Source organism: Triturus cristatus, chromosome 7 (assembly GCF_964204655.1).
Source record: "Triturus cristatus chromosome 7, aTriCri1.1, whole genome shotgun sequence".
Classification (NCBI taxonomy): domain Eukaryota; kingdom Metazoa; phylum Chordata; class Amphibia; order Caudata; family Salamandridae; genus Triturus; species Triturus cristatus.
In genome coordinates this window covers 1633219352-1633244068 of record NC_140590.1, presented here as the reverse complement: position 1 = coordinate 1633244068, position 24717 = coordinate 1633219352, and the positions used below count along the sequence as shown (strand labels likewise).

At 46.8% G+C, this 24717-nt stretch overlaps 1 protein-coding gene and 1 long non-coding RNA gene across 2 annotated transcripts in view; one reads left to right on the top strand and one right to left on the bottom strand.

Annotated features, from left to right (window-relative positions):
• The window catches only part of RGS19 (regulator of G protein signaling 19), a 348792-nt gene that overhangs the window by 255015 nt on the left and 69060 nt on the right, over positions 1-24717 (top strand). The gene's annotated exons all lie outside the window — the stretch shown is intronic.
• The window catches only part of LOC146812590 (uncharacterized), a 102381-nt gene continuing 80976 nt past the window's right edge, over positions 3313-24717 (bottom strand). The window contains exon 2 of the long non-coding RNA XR_014966877.1: positions 3313-4041. This is a non-coding gene — a long non-coding RNA (uncharacterized LOC146812590). The remainder of the gene's footprint in view (positions 4042-24717) is intronic.

Genomic DNA, 24717 nt, shown 5'->3' with positions numbered 1-24717 from the left:
AAAAGAACAAAACTAAAGAATCTACCCCGTCCCCCCGCCCCCCTCCCTGCCTCCCTGCCATACGGACTCAGAACTGCCCGCCACCCCAACTCAGCAGAGTGCTCAATCCCACGAACCCCCAACAGTACTTGCGCTTTAGGGAGCGTGGAGTCCGAGGGAGACCAGGACGTCCCCTATCCCAAGGTCCAAGCGTTCATGTCCCAAAGCAGCTAATGTGTGGACCACACAGCAGTAGCGATCCCCGGAGGAAAGCCCCGAACCACCCTTCGGGAACGATATAGGCCATTACATCAACCGGTGGGCTCCTCCTCGACCTCTGCAAGGCGCCGATCTTGTACATTAGGATCGTCCGCACTCCCGGGACGCCTCGTCCCCCGGCCGGAGCGCCGTGCACCACCAGCCTGGCGCCACCCCTCCAACCAGTCATGAGCCTCCTCTGGCGTGTCAAAGAAGAGAGTCTTGCCCTCCGCCGCCACCCGAAGACGGGCTGGGAAGAGCATTGCATATGGAAGTTCTCTGGCCCTCAGTTTCTTCTTGACTTCCACGAAACTCCGCCGCTGCGCCGCCACCGCAGCCGTATAGTCAGGGAAGAAGGACACCGTGGAGTTCTGTAGTTTGATAGGTGGTGCCACCCGCGCCGCCTGCAGAATGGCGTCTCTGTCCCGGAAATTAAACAGGCGGGCCAGGACGGGCCTCGGAGGCGCTCCCACCTTCGGACGCCCTCCCGGTACCCTATGTGCTCGCTCCACCGAGAAAAACGCTGAGAGGCCCCGGGGTTGCAACCTGGATTTGATCAGTTCTTCCACATAGAGATCCATGGCCGGGTGCCCCTCACTTTCGGGAATCCCAATAATGCGCACATTATTGCGTCGAGAACGCCCTTCCTGGTCATCCAACCGGGCCGCCATACGTTTGTTCTCCGACTCCAACTGCGACACTCTCTGCAGCAGGCCTTTTGAGTCCTTTACCAGAGTCTCCGTCACCTGCTCCACCTCCGCAACCCTGGCTGACATTTTCTGGAAGTCCGCACGGAGCAGGGACACATCCGTAGAGATCGTTCCCACCGTTGATTGCACCTGTGTTAAGGCCGCCATAATGTCCTCCAGTGTCACCTTCGGTGCGTCGGTGGTCGCCGCCATCTTCTCCTCGCGGCCGCTGCGGTCGGGCACCGCAGGGTCCTTGGCATAGGCGAATTTATCGAGCTTGCCTTGATGGTGCCCCTTGGTTCCTTTCCCACTCATGGCGCGGATAGAAGATGCCTCTCAGGGGACCCCCCCGCAGCTCAGTGGGGGGTCGATACCCCAGGGTTCGTCAGGCCGAGCCCGACCTCCTCAGGCAGCCCAGGGAGCGCGCCTCGGTTCAGGTCTTCCCCCAGGGGGTGTCCGGCTGCACGCCTCAGTGGGGGGGGGCCCAGGGCAGGGTCACAGTCCTCGGTGCGTCCCACCGGTCCCCACGAGCCCCCTCGGTATCCGATAGCAGCCCTCAGTGAGGCCCTCCGGAAAAGTAGCGGAGCTCACGTCCCAGCCCCGGCGCCCCTGGCAGGTTCGTCGTTGCGGGCCGATCGAAGTCAGCAGACCCGATTACTCCTCTCTCACAGGAGCGCCGCCGTCGTTAGTTGCATGCAGGCGCCCAGCCTCCGTCTTCGCCCCGGGGTCCGGCCGGTCCGGTCACGCCGCGCCCGGGGTCACTCCGTCACTCGAGGCCCCGGTCGCGCACGCCGCACCAGGCCGCAAAGTGTCGTATCTCGCCGCTTCCGCCCCAGACGTCGGATGGACTCGGGAGTCGGATCCGGGAGCGCCGCCGCGCGTCCACCTCCGTTTCTGGACCTGTGGGATCGGATCAGTGCGCGGATAAATGACGGATGAGCGGGGAGTCGATCTCTTCCCCGGAGCCCAACTAGGCTGCGGCCATCTCGCTCGGCTGCTAGCCACGCCCCCCCTGTAATAACAGTTTTAAACAAAAATTAAATCCTTGTTAAGTTCCAGGAGCCAGACCATCCTCCAAATACCAAAGAAAAACCAAAAAGCGCCTTAGAGCTAAAAATCCATACCATCATTCAAACGCCAAAATTCATTCTGCATCTCAAACTCTTTGACTATCCTCCAAATTCCGAAATTGAAGCATGGCTTTAACACACTACTGTCCTTCACATTAAAAAATCACCATTTGCTCCAACACCCACACCTAGTTTCAAGTACCAAAAATGAATGAATGTTCCAATTCACACACCCTCCATCAATGACCAAAAACTAACCAGTGTTACAACACCCATAACCTCTGCTCAAACCCAGCCAAGGCTACAAGACCGAAACTCTCCTTTAAATCATCTTACTTCTTTTTTGAGTATTTCGCCAGCCTCTGTAGGATTCCCAAAGAACATTGTACGCAATCCAAACTACTCGACTCATGACGCATTTGCTTCCCCAAGGTCTCCACTAAAATAGTGTGTGGATAAGTAAGTCCGTAACACAAACCTAGTCCCTGCTGCAGTCAGGCTAGCTCTGGTTCTGCTTTGCCAGCATGAAACTTTTCTCTTTATTAAAGATCTCACAGTACACCAAGGACCATATGATTGCAAAATGTGATCAAATTTGAAGGCAGGAGGATGTGCCCTGAGAAGAATAGGACACGTTACAACGCAAACGTTTACAACGCATGCCTTTACAACGCAGTTTTTACATCGCAACATCCATTACAATGGATGATCTTACAACGCATGCCATCACAACGCATTTTTATAAACTACACTTACAGCACATTCCATTACAATGCATACCATTACAACGCATAATACTTTTAGGGCAACAGTAGTGTAAGTGTTGGATAGTGTAGGTGTAAAAATTACTATTCCCACTCCAGTGAGTGCAACAGTAGGGTAAGTGTTGGATAGTGTAGGGGTAAAAATTACTATTCCCACTCCAATGAGTGCAACAGCAGGGTAATGTTGGATAGTGTAGGGGTAAAAAATACTATTCCTACTCCAGTGAGTGTAACAGTAGGGTAAGTGTTGGATAGTGTAGGGGCAAAAATGACTATTTCCCATTACTTACCTTATAATGCGTTGTAATGGCATGCGTTGTAGTGGCATGCGTTGTAGTGACATGCGTTGTAATGGCATGCAATGTAAAAGATGTTGTGTTGTAAATAACTGCGTTGTAAAGGTAGTGCGTTGTAACGACTGTGTTATAATGGTTGTTTGCCCCCTGAGAAAGCGTACATGTAGGGGATAAGGTTTGGTACAAAAGTTCTCCATGTCAGTATATTTCATTAAGAAAGTCATAACATACTAAATGAAATGTCAACCAATAAAAGTTGTTGAATATATATACTTTTATTAAAAAATGTAATTTGCCAAGAGAATCACAACATTGTGTATGTCCCACCCAACCAAACGGGAGAAAGTGGTTTAAACAACAGGAGTGGCAAGCATCAATGTCATGAGAATCAAAAAGACAGGTAAAAGAGTTGAGTGCTTTCTTATCAGATCATCTTGCAACTTCTTTTTGATTTCCATTTAAATCTATTTTTATTTGTAAAACATTTAGTAGAGGCCCTTAACTTAAAAGAAAATACATGCAATCGTCTAACATGTTTTTCAAATTCAAGGCACAATATCAACAGAGCACTTGTAAATGTTTTAACTTTTTTTTCATTTTCTCCCAGTTACACCATAGAAGTCCATCATAAAATTCACTCTAATGGTGCAAGCCTCCTTTTTTGCCGGAGCGAATATTTTGATGTCAGTCTTCTTTTAAAACTCCAACCACCTTAAGACAGAAACTCTTATTCTCCTTGGTAATAAAAATACAAACAATTCAAAATAAATTATAATTCTCTGTGAAACATTGGGTTATCCATCAAAGTATCTTATAGGACCTTTTTTCACAGACGCAAAATTGCATCTCTCATTTAATACCTTGGAAAATGTCTTACCAAAAGGGAGTTTTTATTTGGCCATAATATGTCTTGAAGTAGATGGCCCTATTTTGGAACCCAGGCAAATCTCCCAAAGTATTCAGAATTTTTGGTCCATTCATTAGCCTGCAATAATGAAACATAGAAAGGAGACTATGAAGTCAATTTAAATCATCTTCCAAACTACTGATTATATTTTTGGCATATAACACCCTATAGAACTATAATAGAGACACGTCACTGGGAAACTCCTAAGCATCTAACCAATATTTCCTAGGTGCAACTCGAACATGGTTTAAAATTGATAAACTGGATAAGAACACTTGCAGGTCTATTGTTCTTTGGATGTCACTTCAATTGAATCAGAGACGGTTTCTAGTACATGGTTACATTTCTTGCTATATTCGCAAACATTTTATTTGTTCAATGATTCGACCTTTTAAGGGAAATAAGAATGCCTATTATTGAACCAAAAGAAGATCTTCAGAGGTTTCCCTAAAATGTAGGAATCAGGTTCTCACACCACCTCCCCCCTTGTTCTGTGATCCTTAAATGTCGAATGGAACTGCTTATCTTCACAAGCACATTTGACTGTCTATAAGGAATTACCCCCACTTGTTTTGGGTAGTGGTCAGACACAATAGTTCTGTGTTCCAAGCCATGAACATACAGGCAACCACTTCAAGTTTAAAGAAATGACATCCCCAACATAAATGTAGTGTTTCACTTGGCCCAAAACTGTTTCCCCGTCTCCCCCTAAAGAGCTTCATTGAGCTACCAAAAAGATTATTTTATTTTAATGTTGTGTATCAATGGGACTTAATTATCACAACAATAATGAAAAGGTTTCAGTAGTGAATACAACCGTTTTAGGTTTAGGACAGAAAAACAGTCTTGCTTGTGTATGAGTGGCTGTGTTTTAAATCAATAAACCTTCAGGGGGAAGACTCGATGCTCATAAAGTTTGTCAAAGGCATCAGTTGTGAATATGCTAAGTAGCAGGGTTCCCAATAGCCACCCTTATATTTAGCCGTCCTCTGTTCACATCTTAGGTTTTGAGCCAAACATGAATAATTGTACTGTAAGACACTGTATCACACACAACCGAATTGATTAAATTAACATATACCTGAGCTTAGTCCATAATTTAAAGCTCAGCGCCTTATCAAATGCGTTAGAGGGGCCTCTATAGCTCACATACATCGAGCCACCCCTTAAATTAAAATGCTTGTTTACAAGGTAAAAAAGGTGAACCTGAACACATGATAAGGTGTTGTATGAGATGAGAACCTGCCGCACCCATGCCAATTGTTTTCATTTTCAATAATTTGCAGATGTTCAAGAAACCTCTGTAAATGCCTTATCTTTAGTAATACTAAGAGAAATAAATGAATGCAGGTTAACAGCCTGGAGTGCACATTTGTTCTGAATGGGTATGTCTGTGCTTCTTATCCAACTACCAGGCAGCTGACCCACAACAATACTTTCATTAACCCCTTGTGTGCCACGCCCTTTCCCCGCCCTGTCCCGGCCGTTGCATTAGCGGGCGGGGTTTATGACGAGCTGGACTCGTCATGGGCACAGCGCAACCGCGGCCCATGACGAGTCCAGCTCGTCATGGGCACAGAAGGGGTTAAACATCAGTGTCCCCAAATGTATCCACCTCATCATGTTAAATTTTATCATAGAACTTGACCCTTATCCCACTGCACATTTGGACAGTCCCTTTTTTTGCATCCCTTAACTCCGTCTTTGTGATTAAAATCCCTTATCCAATCATTCCTCACCCGGTCTACCAAAATGTGATACTTCATTTTAGACAATCCACCTGCCAGTGATAGGATCGCCATTGCCACCAATCTTCTGCATCTGATCCTACTGCCTGATCACACACAGCTCTTTCTTAAGTTTCAAAAAGTGCTTAGAATCAGTTGTTCATCTCCTAATCCTTCCCAAAATGTGTGTCCTAACTTTTGTAGTGAAAACGTATTTCCCCTTAAATACTCCCACTCAAACTATAGGCTTTCTAGCTGCCTAGGGAGCTGCGGTCTACCCTACACTTACTAAGGAAATCAGCTCCTCCATCAAGTTGCATAACAAATCTTCTAAAAGGGACAAAACATCAATGTTTCCTCACACTTGATCAGCATGTACCTTTATTTCTGGTACATCCTGTAACCTTTCATTCCAAAGAACAAACCCCATCCTTGGGGTGTGACAGACGTCACCAATTCTCCACTAGTATCTGCTAACTCCCATAATCCACTTCCTTCACATATAACAGTTAATCTTTCCATTGTGCTCCAGTCACCTACCAATGCCAAAATCAATCGGCAAGTTACCCCAAAAAGTGAAAACTCACTTTTTTGGCTTTCAATTGTAAATTACAGGTCCAAATCCTAGCCGGACCCTTTATCTTTTCAATGTTTATAAAATGAGTACCTGTGATCTGTTATTTGCAATGCCATGAAAGTACAAAATTGTAGCAGCAAAACTATATATTAACTGATCTGTTCTTATTAAGAAACAATTGAAACAAAAATCGCAACACAAAATCTAAAACAAGCATTGGCAGTGCCAATAGCTCTGGCTTTAAAGGAATGTAATATGGTAATGTGAAACATCAGAAGTAAAAAGGATTGGAATGAATATATATTTGTGTGGAAACAAAGAACTATAAATTATATTGGTGTAGGTTAAGAGGACAAATGACAGTTGCACTGTCAATCCAGACCTACAAACCATGTTGGTTAATCGCTTCTTTCCTCCAAACTGTGCTGCTGCCAGAGAAACACAAACATCATAAATTATCTAGGTATCTAAGACACTTTTACAGCATTACTATGTCTTGTGTGTACCTGTAAGTTGAAACTCAGCCAGCGGAATATATAAACAAAATGATCACAGCTGTGTGGAGGGCTAGTACTTTTTTGTGGAAGCACACGACTTTTGTCCAGTCAAAACATGTACTCAGGCCTCCCAACATATGGGCTGAACCAAAGACCCTATTTAGTGATACATATTAGTCTGACGACAGCTCCGCTGTCAAGCCAGACCATAAATACAGACAACTAGAAGGGCCGAGGGGGCAGTGGCAGGAATGGTTCGTGGGGGTTTACTCTTTTAAAAAGAACACATTACTGAGTGGTATTAAAAGGTGGTTGCCCATTCCTCTCTCTCCACCAACCAGACTGAAAAAATATCAATTTGTATGCATTTACAACGACACTAACATCCTATTTCTAAAAATTAAAGACTTCCTTCCACCCTAATTACCATGGTTTTTTAAAGGGAATGAGATCAGGTTGTCTAATACCCTTCACAAAGCCAGCCCAACCTGACCTACTACAGCACAGTCCTTTCCTTAGAAGGGCAATTCTATATTCTATCTCTCCCCAACCTCCGAAGCTGTACGTCTACTTTCTATTCAGGAGAGTTTCCTCAAGACCAGGTCCTGGTCACTCACAAGGCACCACCTCTTATGGGCTAGTCAGCTCACCGGCATTCCCCGTTTGATGAGCTACAGCAGTGGTTCCCAAACTTTTGACTCCTAAGGACCCCTATTGAGTCACTATTGGAAGCCAAGGACCCCCAAACAATATGTACGATTTAAATTTCAAACATTAAAACAGTAGTTTGAAAAAAGTAAACACACACTTGTGCACACCAAACAAATACTCGAATCACTAAAGATTTTAAATATTTTATATAGAAAGAATTAGCAAAATTGAAATCTTTTAATGGGATGGTTAGTGCTGCATCTCGGCAACTAACTTTTCAATATTTGTTTCTATTTCGCGGTATGAGGCTCCTGCCAGGGCCAGACTGAAAACCAAAGCAGCCCTGGCAAATGTTGTCAGACCAGTCCCAGTACTAAGTGCAGGGAGTGAATCTGGCCACAGAAGCAAACTTTGGAGGGCTCACCCACCAAGGAAATTTGGGAAAAAATGGTGCATTCTGCAACACATTTGTCATTATGTATTGAATTTAATTTGCTTTTAAAGCATAGTAAATGACGAACTTACTATGCACAAGTACAACAATCTTTTAGGGCTCTTTTATGAATCCTTCACTATCACTCTCCAACAGTGCCTCTCTTCTCTCAATAGCCCCTCTGTCACATGTATTTCATTTGTTTTATAGCATCTCTCATACAAGTGTAGGGTGTCAGAGCACTTTACATCACACACATACAGACAATGAATCGTATGTGTGTAAATCGGTGTATTGAAAATGTTATATTATATAAGGCTAAGGGGACTTTAAGGTGTAGGTTTCACGTCATCCATACTGGTGAGCATTTTTTAAGAGCGCTTGGTCTGGAGAAGCACAAAATCTTGATACAGAATGTAACATAGCAGTTAGCTTTGACTTTAATTATAACAGTTTAATTCTACCCAAACAAACCTTTTTGGCAATATGAGGATTATGAAAGACTGGGAAAAAAAGATAGCGTACTAACGTGTACCATGCAGTGTGCATGCAGCTGTTTGATGGCAGGTCATAGCTTAAGGTGCTAGATTATGATTGTAACTCATAAACTGCACAATAACAAAAGAATCTCTGTGACAAAAGCAGTAACCCACTGAGTTATGTACTTAAACTACTGGGTTTTTGTTTAATGCATGGTACACATTCTTTGCAGCAGGCTATTAACCCTCTGCGCTACCTTAGATGAGTCAAACCTGCTACTGAACAAAACAGGCATCTCTCTCCAGCAGGTACATTAATCACTGGATGTTATCTTGACACTTTTATAGTTGCCCAAAAACTACAGATTATTCAAGGAACTTTGAAGTGCTTTTAAAACTATTACTTGCCGACCCCCTAGGAATGTGTCACGGACCACAGTTTGGGAAACACTGAGCTACAGTACTACATATCATATCATCATTCAACCCTGCATTCTTTTCAGGGCTAATGAAATGAAGAGTATGAGGTGGCACCAAGGGTGGCAAGTACCTTGCCAGAGTTTCCGGTGAAGTCAATGTTATATAGAGAGTAAACCCATAAAAGTGAATGGAGAATGAGCATTTTAGGCGGATGATAAAGGTTTGAAAAGTGGGCAACCCCACTGAAATCTTTGGGGCATTTTGTTTGTCAGGAGGGTATATATGAGTGAAAAAAATGGTAACTTCTCCACTAGTGAGAAGTGAGCAGTGTGAGCATACACACATCGATGTGCCTGCTGTCACTGCAGTCCATGTCAGGGCATAAAACAGAGCCCAATAGAGACCCGTTTCGGGGGGCCCCCTTTAAAAAACTGCCGGTGCTCAGCACCAGTGAGACCCTTCCCACTTAAAGCCCTACCTTTCATTTTTCTACGGTCAATAAAATGAGTGCCATTGAGTTGGGTAACAATAAACATGTTATTCAGCTCCAAGATGCCCACGAATTAATGTGCGCTTTACAAATACACGTTATGTTACAAATACACGTTATGTTTAGTGGCAGTGCGTGCTCTTACTTACTGGAAGTGAGTCTCCTTCATCTCGCTGATGAGCATTTGTTAAATATCTCAGGTTTTTTTTTATGATGAATTTAGTTTGCGAAGGATTGCTCTCATCAGAAGGTCTCGTGCCTCTGGCAATAATGACATGGTCAAGACACCGGTCCCAGGATGCTTGTTTCCCGTCCAGGGAAGACCTGGCTTGGCAGTTGGGCTGGACTGCACAGGGCCAAGACTGATTTGCATATGGCTGTGTCTGAATTGGGGTGGTGAAGTGAGTTAAAGAACAATGATGGATTCATCCTAGATCTGTGACTGGGGGTGAGTGTCTGAAAAGTTTCAGCGCTCCGTCCATCATCTCCTTGTGTTTGCCAAGAAAAGCAGAAGCCACCAATAACGACACAGCAGGGTTTTAAGAGCTTTTCTAAAAGCAGCGTGGTCTGACATAAGTTTAAGGTCTTTGGGAAGCTTCTTGCAAAGAATAAGGACACAGACTGATAAATGGCAATATCTGGGGTGTGAAGACGCATCAGGTTAGGTGAACGAAGAGTTGTTTTTAGGGTGGTGTCTCTGCAGGTGACGTAGCATAGATGACACCGTTTTGAAAATAACGCGCTGCAGAATAGGAAGCCAGTGTAGAGATTTACGAACAACAGAAGTCGGACTAAAGCAAGGAGCTCCTAACGACGCTAAGCAGAGAATCAGAGAGGATTTATGTTTAAATATAGATTGTTGCAGAAGTCCAGCCTAGATCCTATTATCTTTGTACCCTAACGTTTTAAGCCCCCTGGTGGGACGTGGGAATGGGCCAAAGATAGATGGCCAGAATGTAGGTTGTCACAAGGACATATCGAATCCAGTGATTAGAATTTCCGTCTTGTCCTCGCTGAGTTTAAGCCAACGCAGGCTCATCCAGGGGTGGAGTTAGGCCGTTCTGCAGGAGGGGGCAGCTTTAGATATTTCTGTCTGGAAAGATAGTTTGTTTGGGCGATTTAATGGTGGCTCTGTACTTATAAAATTCTGATTAACATATGCCTTAGCGGTCGGAATCATGCTTTCACCTTCAGTAGAAGAAAAGTGCCATCTTTGAGGCCATTTGTTTTACAATCTGGCGCCCTCTTGTGGTGGTATTTGTAGACTTCTGGTCACACTAGCGCCAATGTTGCTTTGGCTGAGCAGGCCCTGCCTACATGAGGTGGGTTTGGGTGCCCTTACATTCAGACGTCGTTTTGTGCACTGCGATTGAGATTTCATACGTGTCCTCCTGCATTTTGGAAAACATTTTTATTTTTAAAAAATCCCACTGACTAGCACTTCCGCTAGTATAACAACTTCTGTGTGATCCTGATTAAAAGCATCGCGCATAACTGAAATAATGTGAGACTCCGGGAAGCATCGAGCTGTGGGTATTGTCTCAGTCCTTTAGCTCTCCTGCCCTTTCGCAATACAGCACTCCGTAGGAAGGCCCATACCCGCCCGTGACGCGAGTGCTGCACCTTTCAGAAAGCGTCTCTTCACCAACCTTTGAGAATTCCATCCCATGATACGAGCAATACATCTGATCATCCCAAACACAAACAAAATGTTCTCACCATAAACAGAACACCTTGCTACTTAATTGATTGTCGATTCCCAAGCTTGCAGCGTCTGCAGCGTCGAAGCAACAGTGCCATCATGTGGTCAACTTAAAAATGATCAGCCGCTTATCAAACGTTATAATTATGGGAACAAGTACCTTTCATCTAATATCACAAATATCGCGATTACACAGAAAAACGAGTAAGGTGTGCCCACACAAAGGAACGAGAACAAAGGCAGGCTTTCTTTATAAAGTCATGGCTCTCCGATGTGATCTCGCCCGTCTTCCTGGATGCAGTCCTCCCGCTTGAGATCCTCCTCCCCTCCGGCAGAACATAGTCCCAATATGGCACCAGGCCCCACCCTTACCACAACAGAGTATGCATGCATAAATAAATACACAACACAACTTTTGTTTGGGAAAAATATTGCTGCAGGTTTATTCCATACAATGGTATGGAATATGGTGTGTTATCTTACGGGCGATCCAAGGGCAGGCAGCTGTATAAACCTATGCTGCCCTGCCCGCCTGATGAGCCACGCACTGTGGAGAAACCAATCAGCGCTACCCTTATGGGGGTGATCCCCTTACTGGATCACGGGTGATCCCCTTACTGGATCATGTGACACATTGGTCCCTTATTACTCACGCCCTTTTCAGGGCGGAGCGTAGCAAGGCAAACCCCCAGTTGTTCAGGCCCACAACCGCCCGAAGGACTAACGGGGCGCCGACGTAGTTGTTCCAGGACCCTCCACACGAGGTTCCTGTGATTTGGCTCTGGCACCCCTATTGTGCTCTTGCAGAGGTAAACTTTCTGTACCCATATGCTTCCAGATCGCCCTATAACTCCGCCTGCAACGACAAAGAAAACATTACAACATCCTATGTAATTCGCCTGCCAACCCCACGCCGGGTAAGCGGTAGGGTGGGAGACGGCGTGTCCGGTGCAAAGAGGACGCCAAGATGGCCGGGGGAGGCATAAATACCTCCCCCTCCTCTTTGTGCCGGAAGTGACGTATCTGGCCAGGGGACTCCTCCTATAGTCCCCCGTATTAGTGGGGGTGGGGGAGTGCCAAATGCGACTAAGGGTGGCCGCACGCTTAGAGTGGCCCCCTGCGGGGGCCGCGGGCAGCCGCATAGTCCCATTATGGCACCAGGCCCCACCCTTACCACAACAGAGCGGTATATGGTTCTTTGTGAAGGACCAGTGCCTCGCATGCCCTGCAAGGATGTGATGGCCACCCAGGAGGGGGCTCTACTCTTAAACGCTGCTATCGTCCTTCAAGCTGAAGTGGCTCCCACCTCCTGAAACCTTGTAGTTGCAGCTCTCTAGCCTTCTGTGCACCCTATCACCTGGTTCAATGGAACCGCAGCCCACTCGTTTATAGGACCGCTTCCACAACCAGCCTATCTCCGTGGCTCTGTGGACGGGGCATTTGGTGCAACACTGAAGCGACCCGTAGCCCGACCCGGGAGCAGAGTGCACCTCTTAGTTGAGGTTGACCGGACATGTGCGCAGACCTTCTCTATAATAATCCCTAGCGAACCAGCCTGCTTTCCGCCTAGCGCACACTAATGCCGTCAAAACAACAATTTGGAGAGAACTTACGCCTACTCCCAGACTTCCTTGACTAATGCTTTATCACAGATGCTAACGTCCCTGCTAACCAGCTGAGATCCCTGATGCTCTATAGGTCTGGCCCCACTCTATTTATGCAGTTTCCTGCAATGTACCCTTCAGCCCTTGTATGGACGGGAGAATACCTACGACATTGCAAAACTCACTGAACTCGCGTTCGCAGGCAGTTCGGTGGGGGAGAGGGGTCCTTAGGATTTGCTCTGCTACATTGCCTGGCCTCCCAGCCGGCAAGCACCCTCGTCTGGCAACAGCCTATCTGCAGTGTTGCCCATGCAGTATCCGCAACCTGGCTCAAGACGTCCCGTTCTATACCTCAGCTAACAGACTACCTTCAGTGAGGCAAGGGTGAACGGTTGTATGTTGTGCGTCTGGCCATAGGAACCTTGGATTGCTTTGGCAGGGATCAAATTGCTGCATCGGTCACCCCCACAATAGTGGCATGTGCAGTTCTATTGCCTTCCACACTTCAGGGTGGGACTAACATACCCCACGTGACCACAGAATCGTGTGAGTCTTCCAATGATTATTAGGATCCGAGGTTCCCGGTGTCAGTTTGTGGCTATCCAACTGGTGTTGATGGGTTGTTAACCATGCCTGGCACTACGTACTACCGTAGACAAACATCTCCTGACCTGCATCTATGTCCTTCTTACACATATTTACTGGTTTATGCCACATGGCACCCTGCTAGTTGGTGATACAGAACCACCTACCCAGCATAAGCTGAAAATCCTCATGGGAGCACACCATTATCCCCCAGACGTACCTCTATGGGGACTGGCTACACCCAGCTGTAACGCCAGAGACACACCTCTTAACATCTTTACTCGTTATGCCACTTGGCCCCCTTCTGGTTGCAGCTTTTTGTATTTGTAAAGCGCGCATGCCCCCGGGGCACGATGACGCTGACAGCCAGTGTATGTTACCCACTTGCTGATACTTATCTATCCTAACTGCCCGTACTCGGATTGAAGGGTTGCAGGATGCTATCCCAGGCCTGAAGACTTAACGCTCAAACCCACTTTGACCCCCGAACCTGGGGGCAACCCCAGTGGTGACCATGCCATACATGGTACATCACCCCAGCGCTTGGTTATCAGTGTGTTAGGGACCCCAGTCCCAAAGATGCCCCTTCTATTGTCTGGTTCTAGCCCGCAGCTGGATAACCCGGGGGGGAGGGGGCAGACAAGTCTGTGTAACCAGAGGGGAAAGAGAGTGCAAATACCTACCCTTTCCTGAATTATGGGATGCCAAAAGGTAGAAAATACCCTGTCGCCATTTGGTACTGACGCAGTGTTTGCCACACTTTTCGCGCCACAGCACACTTGTTAGCTGGCAACTCCCACCACCCGCCTGCTGCCCTGGTTAAAGCACGGGTGGATATGTCATACTGAGGCTACCTGATACCGGCCCTTGGCTGCAGGGAAATACCCACCCAGAGTACATGGTACCTCTTCCCTGCATAGTATATTGAAAATGCTTCCATTCTGAACTGGTGGGACTGTCACCCTAACGTGTTGCACATTCGTTAAATGTCTCCCTTTGATGAATAGCAAGCTCTACCGCAAATGGGACCATTACCTAATCAACTTCTGCAACCGCCAGGCAGGTCGCCTGCACGTGAACAAGGACCCGGAAGCGGAAAGCGGGAGCCCTTTGGAAACGGAATAGTGGCGCACAGTCCCCGCGTTGGAGACAAAATTGACCTCGTTGTACTGCGAAAGAGGCACATGTGGAGACAAATTAACTATTCCATGCAAAACAGAGCCTGTCCGTAACTTTTGTCTATATTGAGGCAAGGATGAACCATGATAATATCACTGATCTAGTCTGAGATATGTATACGCTACCTCTGGGATCTATCTCATGATTCGCCATATCTGTCTGACACCAATCACTCATCCTGTGCTTTGTGTGATCTAGGCCCAGTTATGTGTGAGCGGATCCCTGTGAAGTATACTTGGCTTCCGGCCGATAATGCACAAGTGTTAGGTGAAAGATGAAACCATACTTGCCGAGCCCCGGCCAAAACCGACAACCACAAAAGGAGCACTACCTACAACAAGCCCAACTATTGGCTGCTCAGTGGTTCTATTTGCCTAAGGTGAATTAACCACAGTTATAGATCAGTTGCCTAGCCAACCGAGAGCTGTCCGCCCCCATCCATAGCTGCCCAGGTTTCAGATTTCTATGTGTGGCATTTCCATCATTTCAGTGCAACTGTGAGTGACATTCAAAAGACTATGAATTACACTTTCTTGCGAGCAAAATCATCAAACAATGATACGGTGCATACAACCTACCCATGCCAGCTACCCTCTGCACATTTCAGAACAAGGTAGTCGACAGCACCCTAAGAAGGGGTATTCCGTGATAAAGTGTTGTGGAGTTCATCAACTATCAACTGTATTCGAGTATGGGTGGGGGACTCCTCCTTGAGTCCCTGCCCATAAGGGGGGGGGGGGGGGTGAGGCGCCACAACGCCCCACTGGCTCAGAATGCTCAAAATACCCAAAACGAAAGGACACTCGCTTCAGTGTCCATCCCCGTCACAAATGTCTACCACTACAACTTTGTCGCTGCGTTACTCCAGTGCGCACCCCAACACGAGACCGTCAAACCGCACCGGAAGGCCAGACTAGTCATGGGCAATCTTGTGGAGAAAACGCAATGGGAAAGCCCTCCCCTGCTCACACCTAACAAAGCAAGCGTGTGCCCACAGAAACAAACTGCTGTAATCGCATGCCACCAGCAGCGCCACCCCCGACGCCAAACAAGACAGACAGAGGTTCGAACCGTGCATCCTGAGTCGAACGGACAGCATCAAAAAACACCTGCGCACAGCACTGTCGCTCACAATGGCCCCAATGTAATGTCCCGAGCAACCAAACAAAGGCCACTTGTAGGTGCATGCCTAGTGAGCACTGGATGCTGCGCGTGATATCCTAAAACAATGAAACGGTGGGCAGATGACGGCCCTGAACGCAACCCTTCGCGTTACCCAAACCTTTTTAGTTTTTTCTTTTTTTTAAATATATATATTGTCCGAGAGCGCCAAACTCGCAGGGAGTGACCTAAAATGTAGCGTGGAGTTACATTACACAAAGACACGGTCATTTTGTACCCACAGGGAAAACAAGTTATTCTCAGTTGTCCCTACTCTCCGTGAAATTGTGGTGCGAGCGAGACTCGGACAGTTCAATCAATCAATAAAAGCTTTCTTCGGAATGCAAAGCACAACTGTAAAAGCAAAATACAAATACAACATAGTTAAGATTTGTCAATATGAATATTACACTCATGATTTTAACAAGCCGACATTTTCATGAAAATTGTTCATTCTGTGTGGAGGTTAAAAGACACGGAGATAACAGAACGTGTCAAGTGCAAAATATCTTAGTTTGTAAACATAATTCAGTGAAATACGTGGCTCTGCATGGGGCCAGCTACCAACACACGGTAAACAAATCCCTTTGTTATGCGCGGGGAGATGATGGATAGGTACAAGCTCACAGGATGTCGAACGGCTCTGAGCTCGAACCTGGACTCTCCGATCTAATGCGGCAGCTCACTCCCTGCAATCAACCCATCTATGAAGGCCTCATGGCAACATGCAGCACGGCGGAAGCAGGGGCAACTAAACTCCTTGCCATTCCATAGCTAGGCATGTGAGATAAACAAGAATGCGGACGGAGCACTGCGCCCAACGGACACCGGCCCAAGCACTCTCGGGCCCCCTCGTGTCTGCACGGTGGGGCCTTGTCGTGCGGACAGAGGGCCAGGCAGATGCACGGAAACATGCCACCGCTCACGCGCCCCGGTTTTCAACAATGCTACATCCGGAGAGCTCCGTGCTAGCCACACAGTCTCCGAGTGCGGCGCTGTCCGAGGTATGCATTCTCCCCTATTCCCAATGGTGCCACTGCTACCTACGCAAGGGGCCTACAACAAACCCACTCGAACATGTGACATCTAGGAGTGGCAGGCTACAACACGCTGACTTGCCCAATATCACTGGGGGTGGTGCCACGCGAGACCCGATCCCGGCTCTCCAGCACCCACTAAGATATTGCTGACAATGAGTCTCCCTGTGCTCAATCTATGCTCACTAAGCGCTAGGTTCTATCCTCCGGAATCCGCATTCCCTATGTCTGTGTCCTGCAGAAGGGGTTAGCTTATGGCGCTATATGATGACACTCCGACGTTTTTACTTGGAACTGGTGCGCATAGCAGAATCGCTAGAACCAGCTAGACGAGCTGACTCAAATGGACGCCCCGACTTGGTGTGCTGCCCCGAGCTAAGCCACTCCATTCCCACTGGGTATGGACCGCACTGCCTACTTACTGTTCTTTCCTTTTATCGTTGCCTATGTTGCCCGGCGGCCGTGAGCTGGTCCTGGCAGGTCCGCAGCAACTCAACCTTGCAGAAATCTCTGAGAAAGAAATTACAGTCTGTGAATATCTCTGGGGGGCAACCATTGCCCTGCGCGGACCAGTGCGGCCCTGCACCACCAACTCCATAACGGCACTCCCTCCCGCATGCAGTGCCGGGCGCCGCTTCCTCCCCAGACCACTGCACGACAGACACAAGCCAAGGCCCGCTCCATTGTTTGAACGAACTGGGGCGAATTCACCACGAAACAATGGGCATGATGTGTTTTTAGAGTAGACAATAGAGTATCTGTTCCCAAAATCGGAGTGGCCAATCGTTCCTTGCTGAACTCACCACGTTATTCTCAGTTGTCCCTACTCATCGTGAAATTGTGGTGTGGGAATGGTTCCCGTCAAAACAACCCACTTGGACTCGCGACGACAGAGCCGAGCGCCACAACGTGCTGCTGCATCGGGTTCTCGTCTGAGAAGAAAGTCGGACACGCACAACTTGCTCGCAAATCCCCCCATAACAACGGAAGCCAGTGGAAATGTCCCGGGCCCCCACACGAGATGGGGTGTCGGTTTCTCAGGAACATAAATGCGATGTCAGGTCAGCATGCATGTTGCGTGCCCTCAGCAAGATCCTCCTAGTTAACTTTGTCAACACAATAAGGCAAGCACTCCTGCCGGAACTTGCCCCACCGCGTCCTGAGACACGCTACACAAGACCCCCGAGCTCGCCGCGCATTGCAATTATATGGTTTCATGTGGCGGAGGCGGCCTGGCTGGTGCCATGTGGGGGGGGGGCGGTGTGCACCCGTGGCACCTTCTCCGACGCCAAGCGCCTGCAACCGGTGCCCGCGCACTAGTCTGTTGCCGCCCCAGCGTGCTAATTGCTGAGGCGGGGCACCATGGATCCTGCCCTGACAAGGAGGGCCCACCCGTTCCCGTGGCATCCTCCCCGCGACCCACTAATGTGGTCATGCGACACCGCACAACATGGCCGCGGGTCCATAGATCCCGCGACCGAGACAAAGACACCTCTGCCGGCCGCAGCCCATGGCCCGCAACTTCTGCCCCTGCCCAGCTGCACCCGTGCTGCCAAGGCTGCCCTGGCATCCCAAAACCGCGTTGGGCTCAGGAACACCCAGGGCACAGGTCGCCATCATGCAGCTTTCTTGCCCCCAGACAGCAGGGAAAACAGTACGTCCATGCGGTGCCCGTTGGCACCGCCCCGGTCCCAACACAAATCGAAACCAGGGCAGCCGGGACTGCCTCAACCCCATACCGGGCAACAACCAACAATCAGAGCCACCGGGTCCCTTAAAGGGGAATCAAGGGAAGGGAGGCTATTCGGTCCCCACACGTCCTCTCTAGTTAGCGGGCAAACAGGCGGAGTGCTCTTGTTGACCGTGTATAACATCCCTGAATATTTAGATAATATTCTTTTAACATCATTATAAGAGCTGACCATAGTCCATGGCGCTGCAAAGAAATTAGAACTAGTTTTCCGCCACGGATGCCTAACTCGACACCCCCTTTATAATGGTGCAAACACCTTCTTGCGACATTAAACAACATGTCCCAGGATGCAATGCGTTCTTAGCTGCTTAAGCAGAGTGATGCGCATTGTGCATCGCGAGGGCCACCGTCAGTTATGGAGTTCATTCGCGTTCATGAATCGTGCACTCAGCATTACCTGGACTTCATTGGACAGTTGCTCTTTTACGTCTTGGACTGCAGCTAATAAAGGCCAATGTGCCCATCATTTAAAACCGCTTTTGCCTTAAGTATCACAACGTAAGTGGGGAAGGGGGTTCCGTACATTCAACCAATGTATTCCCTTCCACGGACGTCTTAACTTCTGCAGGGCAAGAGAGAGGCAGCACAGCTCTTTGCTCGGGGCAGGCATCTCTAACGCAGGTTACTATGCCTGCACTGATATGACCCCGCACTCATCGAAAGACCGACACCAGACCAATGACACCACCGCGTGTCCAGCAGGACCAAGGCACCCATGGCTCAAACCTCCACCTCGCTGTGCACCCCCAATGCCTGATATAAACCAATGAGCCACCAATGGACACTGGGCACGACCCAGGCGACCTGGACTCACCGTAAAATCACCGACACAGCTCCCTGACAAACGGCGCAACGAGGCACAGCAAGGGGAGCACCCATGGCTACAGACGGCGTGTCCGGCGCAAAGAGGACGCCAAGATGGCCGGGGGAGGCATAAATACCTCCCCCTCCTCTTTGTGCCGGAAGTGACGTATCTGGCCAGGGGACTCCTCCTATAGTCCCCTGTATTAGTGGGGGTGGGGGAGTGCCAAATGCGACTAAGGGTGGCCGCCCGCTTAGGGTGGCCCCCTGCGGGGGCCGCGGGCAGCCGCATACTCCCTAGTCGAAAATCAAAAAGTTCCCCCAAAATGGCCACCATTACCCAGGCACCCCCACAAATGGGGAACACACCATGTCACATCCTGTGTTTTTTTCTTTCTGGCAGTAGGAACCGCATGCTGAAGATCTGCTGTCAGTCAAGTGTGGAATCTGTGGTCAAAGCATACTCTTCTGTTTCTGACTGCAGTTTATCTTCCTGGGAGGGAGAGTGGGCCTGCCGGCCAGCTCAGTCGGAGGTTTCCTTCATCGATTTCAATGTGTCTCGCTGCCCGAGTTTTTCAGGAAGTGGTTGAAACAGTTTGCCACAGAGGGCAATGCATTGCTTCCCTGCGTTTGCTCCCTGGTGTTCCCTCTCCCCAGGCTTGGGCAACGACTGCTCTTTCGATTCCCTGGCCGGGGGGGCTTGTTGCACTGCTTCCCTCCCGTCCCCTTGATTCCCAGTTGTAGAAGATACTGCTCAACCATTCTGGTGGTTGCATGGTGGTCTCGGCAGTCGTGGTACCCTTTTCTCTTTCAGTTGGCTGTTTGCCCACCTTGGTTCTTTCCTCTCCACCCCCTCCCTCTTGAGCCCACCAATTCATCCTCAGTATTCACTGCAGTGCCTCCTCCATCTTGGGGTTAGGCTGCTGAGAGGTTGACGCCTTTGGCGCAGGGCTGTTCAGTTGCGGTTACAGAGTCGTTCCAGTAGGCCCTCAACTCATAAGTCTTATGATAGCGACTGGGGTCATTTTGCGAGATGGGTGCCGCAATTCAAGTTTGTAGGGGGGATTGTCTCTCGGAGGTGGCTCCTTTGGCTTCCACCCTTCTTCGCAGTTTCTTTCTGCAGAGGCCAGTTTCACATTCTCCAGTTCCTTCCTGGGATTTGCCTTTGTTGCTCCAGGTCCTGACTGGTCCTCCTTTCGAACCACTGTTCCTGTCAAGTTCCATATCGTGAAGGTGGTATTTTTGTTGGTCGTATGTTGAGGTATACAGGGAAGGGAAATTGGGACTTTGTTGTCAGTTTCTCAAGATTTCCGTTTTTTACTTCACAGGGTTGTTCTGCTACCCAGTCGTAGTTTTTTTGCCTAAGAGCACTTCTCAGTTTCACTGCTTGGAGGATGTTGTGCTGCCTGTTTTCTTTCCTGATCCCTCTCCGATGAAAGAGGTGGCTTTGCATTCTCTTAATCTCTGTAGAGCTCTGACCATCTATCTGGAGCGTACTGCCTCCTTTCGGAGGGTTGACTCACTGTTTGTCACCCTTGGGATGCCTGATAAAAGATTTCGCCATCTAATTCCACAATTTCTCGGTAGATTCAGTCCATTATATTGGGAGCCTATCGGGTCTCTGGGTGGGCCACTCCTTCTCAGGTTCAGGGGCACTTCAACTTCTTGGGCGGCTTTTAAGGGTGCATCAGAGATCTGTGCTGCGGCTACCTGGAAGTCTCCTCACACCTTTCTCTCTCACTATTACCTGCAGTTGGGAGGCAGTTTTTCAGCAGCCTTTGGAAACAGTGTTCTTTCTTTATTTTCTGGTGCTTGATCTGTTTTGGGATTGTTTTATTTCTTTCTTTTGTATAATGTAATAAGAGTTTTCTAGTTTGCCATATCCATGCACGAGTAGCTCATCCATGGCAGGTTTTTTCTTTGCATTCTGGGAGCCTCACGTTGATTGTACAATAGGCCGATCAGGATTACAAATCCCACAATGCAAAGAAAAAAATGGTTAGGGTGAGCTAGTCGTGCATGGAAATTGAAAATATGGAAGATCTGGGAGTGTGCATTATCCAGGCAAAGGTGATGCCTATAATTACCTGTTTTTGAATATGCATCTTATCCATCTTTGCCCCCCCCCCCCCCCCCCCCCCGCACTACCTACAACCAATGCTACTATTTTTCATCCCAGGCACTCTGTAAAAGGCTGCTTCAGGTGGCAGGGGTATCTGCTTAGCCTCTTTTTCCTGTTTCTCTGCTCTATCTCCCTCCACTGTCCCGTTTCTGGCAATGTGTACTGCTTTTGTTTTTACCTATGTGTAGATATAATGGTTGTACACAGAATTTTCCTTCAAACTTTATAAACGAAGGGCCAGAGTGGATACTAATTGGCTAACTCTATGCATCGGGAAGAGAAAGGTGGGGGCTTATTCACAGCATGCATTTTGTTGTATTTAAAGCAGTACTACAGTAGTATTACTCACAAACTACAAAATAATATTCACAGACTACATGCAGAGACCTCCCCTCTCCTACCTTGTCTATGCGGAACTCTCTGCCAAAGTGGGAAAATGGGAAACAATTATTCCTAGCTCCTAAATGGGAGCGATTTAAGTATGAGTAACAAAATGTTTAAGAACTGGGAAGGAACAGTTTAGGGAGTGATAAGCTAATACAAGCACCCACCCACAAAAGAGTAAGACCAATGCTAGTGACAATCAACATTTCTGAAATTACAACATCCAAGAAAGCAAAAGTAAATGTACTCCAACTCAGCCTTTGGGATAATTCTAGCACACACATGGCCACTCACAGGTACTGCAACTGACTTCAATAGAAAGTAGTGGAGTCAAGGACACCCCAATAGAAATTTATGAAATACATTAATTAAATATGTAAATAATTGATTGAATGTTAGATAGAAATTTATAATAGTTAAAAAAAAATTAAATTAAACTTTTAATCAGAATTTAAAATGGTTTTAAATTAATATGAAACATAACGTTTTAATTAAATTGAAATTTATAAAATATTAACTGAGTGTCAAAATACTACTGAGAGTGGTTAGTTTTCATTTTGATTAAAAAGTATTATCTATAAATTTTAATGATTTAATAAACATTTAATTTGATGATTTAATGTACTGTAACATTTAATTTTATAGTTCTAGGTTATTAGGTTGTAAAATAACTCACATTTTAATTTTACTTTAAAATATTTTTAGTATTTGGTGAACATTAATTGATTTTTTTCTCTATTCTTTATCATATGGAAATCTCTGCCCAACTGCCAGAGGTCTCCGCCATCATGAGAAAAGTTACTAGTTGTCACCTTATCCTCGTAAATTCAATCTTTGATGTCTCCACCCATTAACTGTTAATCTACAGTAGGAAATGGTGAATAGCAAAAAAGTGTACTGCTATTCACTTGGCAGTAGTAGATTTCGACATAAGAAAGTGTGCACATGTAAATTCACCTTTCTGAATAGGGCGGTGTGGGATTTGCAATCTGCTGCTGGCGCACAGACAATATTTTTGCTGGCATTCAATAGCTTCCCTCACAGTGTGTGTGATGGCTGCCTTCGAAGGAGTTGTCGCTAGTCACATACAATAAATTATCACAAGTGACTAGGTGCATCTTTTTATTACACGCACACTCTGACAACAGAATGTACCTGCAATAAATCCCAAGGCATTATAGGAAGGCTACAGACTCACACATATGAGATAACACTGTCCTGTACCGCATACCAGTAACGTTTGTATTATGTTTTAAGATGGAAACTTGTCATACAGTTCTTTTGATGGAGCTAACTCTATGGCAAGTGCAGTGGGAGCCAATTTGTAAAGGAAATGTCTCTCTTTGTTTACTGCTGATATGTTTTGCCCAGAGTAAAACGTGAAAGACACCCTCCTCCTGAAAAAGTTGGGAAACACCCATTACAACGACTCTGTTTTCACGCGCTGCCATCGCAACGCGACTTTCACATTGCAGGAGGCTTGACATCGCATGCTTTTACAACGCATGCTGGTAATGCGCATAGACATTTACATCGCTAGCATTTACATCGGACAACGCATAAACGCTTTTAGAAGCTGGGCAGATATATCAAACATGAAAAATTTGACAATGTTGCTCAAATATTGCACAAGAATGAAAAACAAATACAAGAGTTTCATGTACCAAGCACATTGCAAACAGCGCCGAATTTACCATAATTAGGTTTGGTCATTGCAGAGATTTCTTTTTACAGTTCCACCATGAAAAAAGTAAAATCTAAATTGCGAGTGACATTATAGCAGCGATTATCATTGTCCGCTGAATATTTCTCAACACAACAGTTTGTTGCTGCGCCAGTGGCCGGTTAGTGTGACGTAATAGTAACTCGAGTGCAGACAAACAGAAGATCATTTTAAAAAAACGTATAACCTTTAAATAACCATTACACATATTCTGCAATGCCAAATGTGAGGCGCTTCTAATGGTAACAATAATGCTTTCTCAGCTTTGTTATAGTTTCAACTTGAATCCTCGCTGCTTACTCCAACATAACTATCCACAAAATAGTTCTCTTCAATCCAGTCACAAAATTATTCAGACTCCTCATTGTGCAAATTCACATCCTGCTAACAAAACCCATGTGATTGTCTGTTCTTTAAACTACAATGGACTCAATCTGTGACATTTCTGTACCTGAATAAGAACCCTCTAAACTAACATCGGGTCGTGTAAAGGGGGGGGGGGGGGCAGTGGGGGCCGGGGGTTAGGAGCGGGATCATGCTCTTTGTACAACTGCTGTAGCTTGGTAGGACTGGAAAAACACACAAATAAACGGGTTACCTAGTACATAAAGAATACATGGAGCGTACTAATGACGTGCGCTTTTACAGTGTGCGGGGTAATTGACTTCGCAATAGGTGACACGGCATTGGCGTCGAAACGCCCTGCGTTGTGAAAACTGCCGGTGTGGCAGTCTTTGCGACGTGAAAGACGCGTGGTAAAAGCACGCGTTGAAACGTGTGCGAGGTACGATCATACAACCAAAAAGTTATACAGCAAAGAATAGTTTTCCACTTGTCATTACAATGTGGATGGCACTCCTTACTTGAGTTCCTAAAAACTGATTTATAATTTAACCAATGTTAGTTTAATTCTCATACATTTTTAATCTTGGTTTCAAGAACTGCAATTTGGTCTAATAATTCACTTATCAGCTTTAGTTAGCAATTAATAGCATGAGAAGAGCAATTCTGCTGAGACACAATGGCCAGGGAGTCATGGTCAATTGTGGGCACACCAGGTATATATTTTAGTACCTTTGCCAGGATGTCTAAGATCATGCAGAACTAAGATGTTGAAGACCATGGTCACCCAAATAGTCAGTTGAGCATCAATGTACATTTAGGATGGGACTAGCGACCACATCTGCAGCTGACAGGAAAGAGATGGTTGACCCACTGATCTAGTCAGAGACCAGGAAGTTTCTCCATTTTCCTAAAGAGGAAATATGTTTTTCCTCTCCCTCTTGGATTCAATCCATGCATGTTGGCACAACCAGTCTAATAACCAGAGTTAAGTGAATCTACGCTATTGGCGATAAACAAGGAAGATTTACAATATTGTTGCTATTCTAGGGTGCTACACAAAGCATCCCTTGACACACTTGTTGTC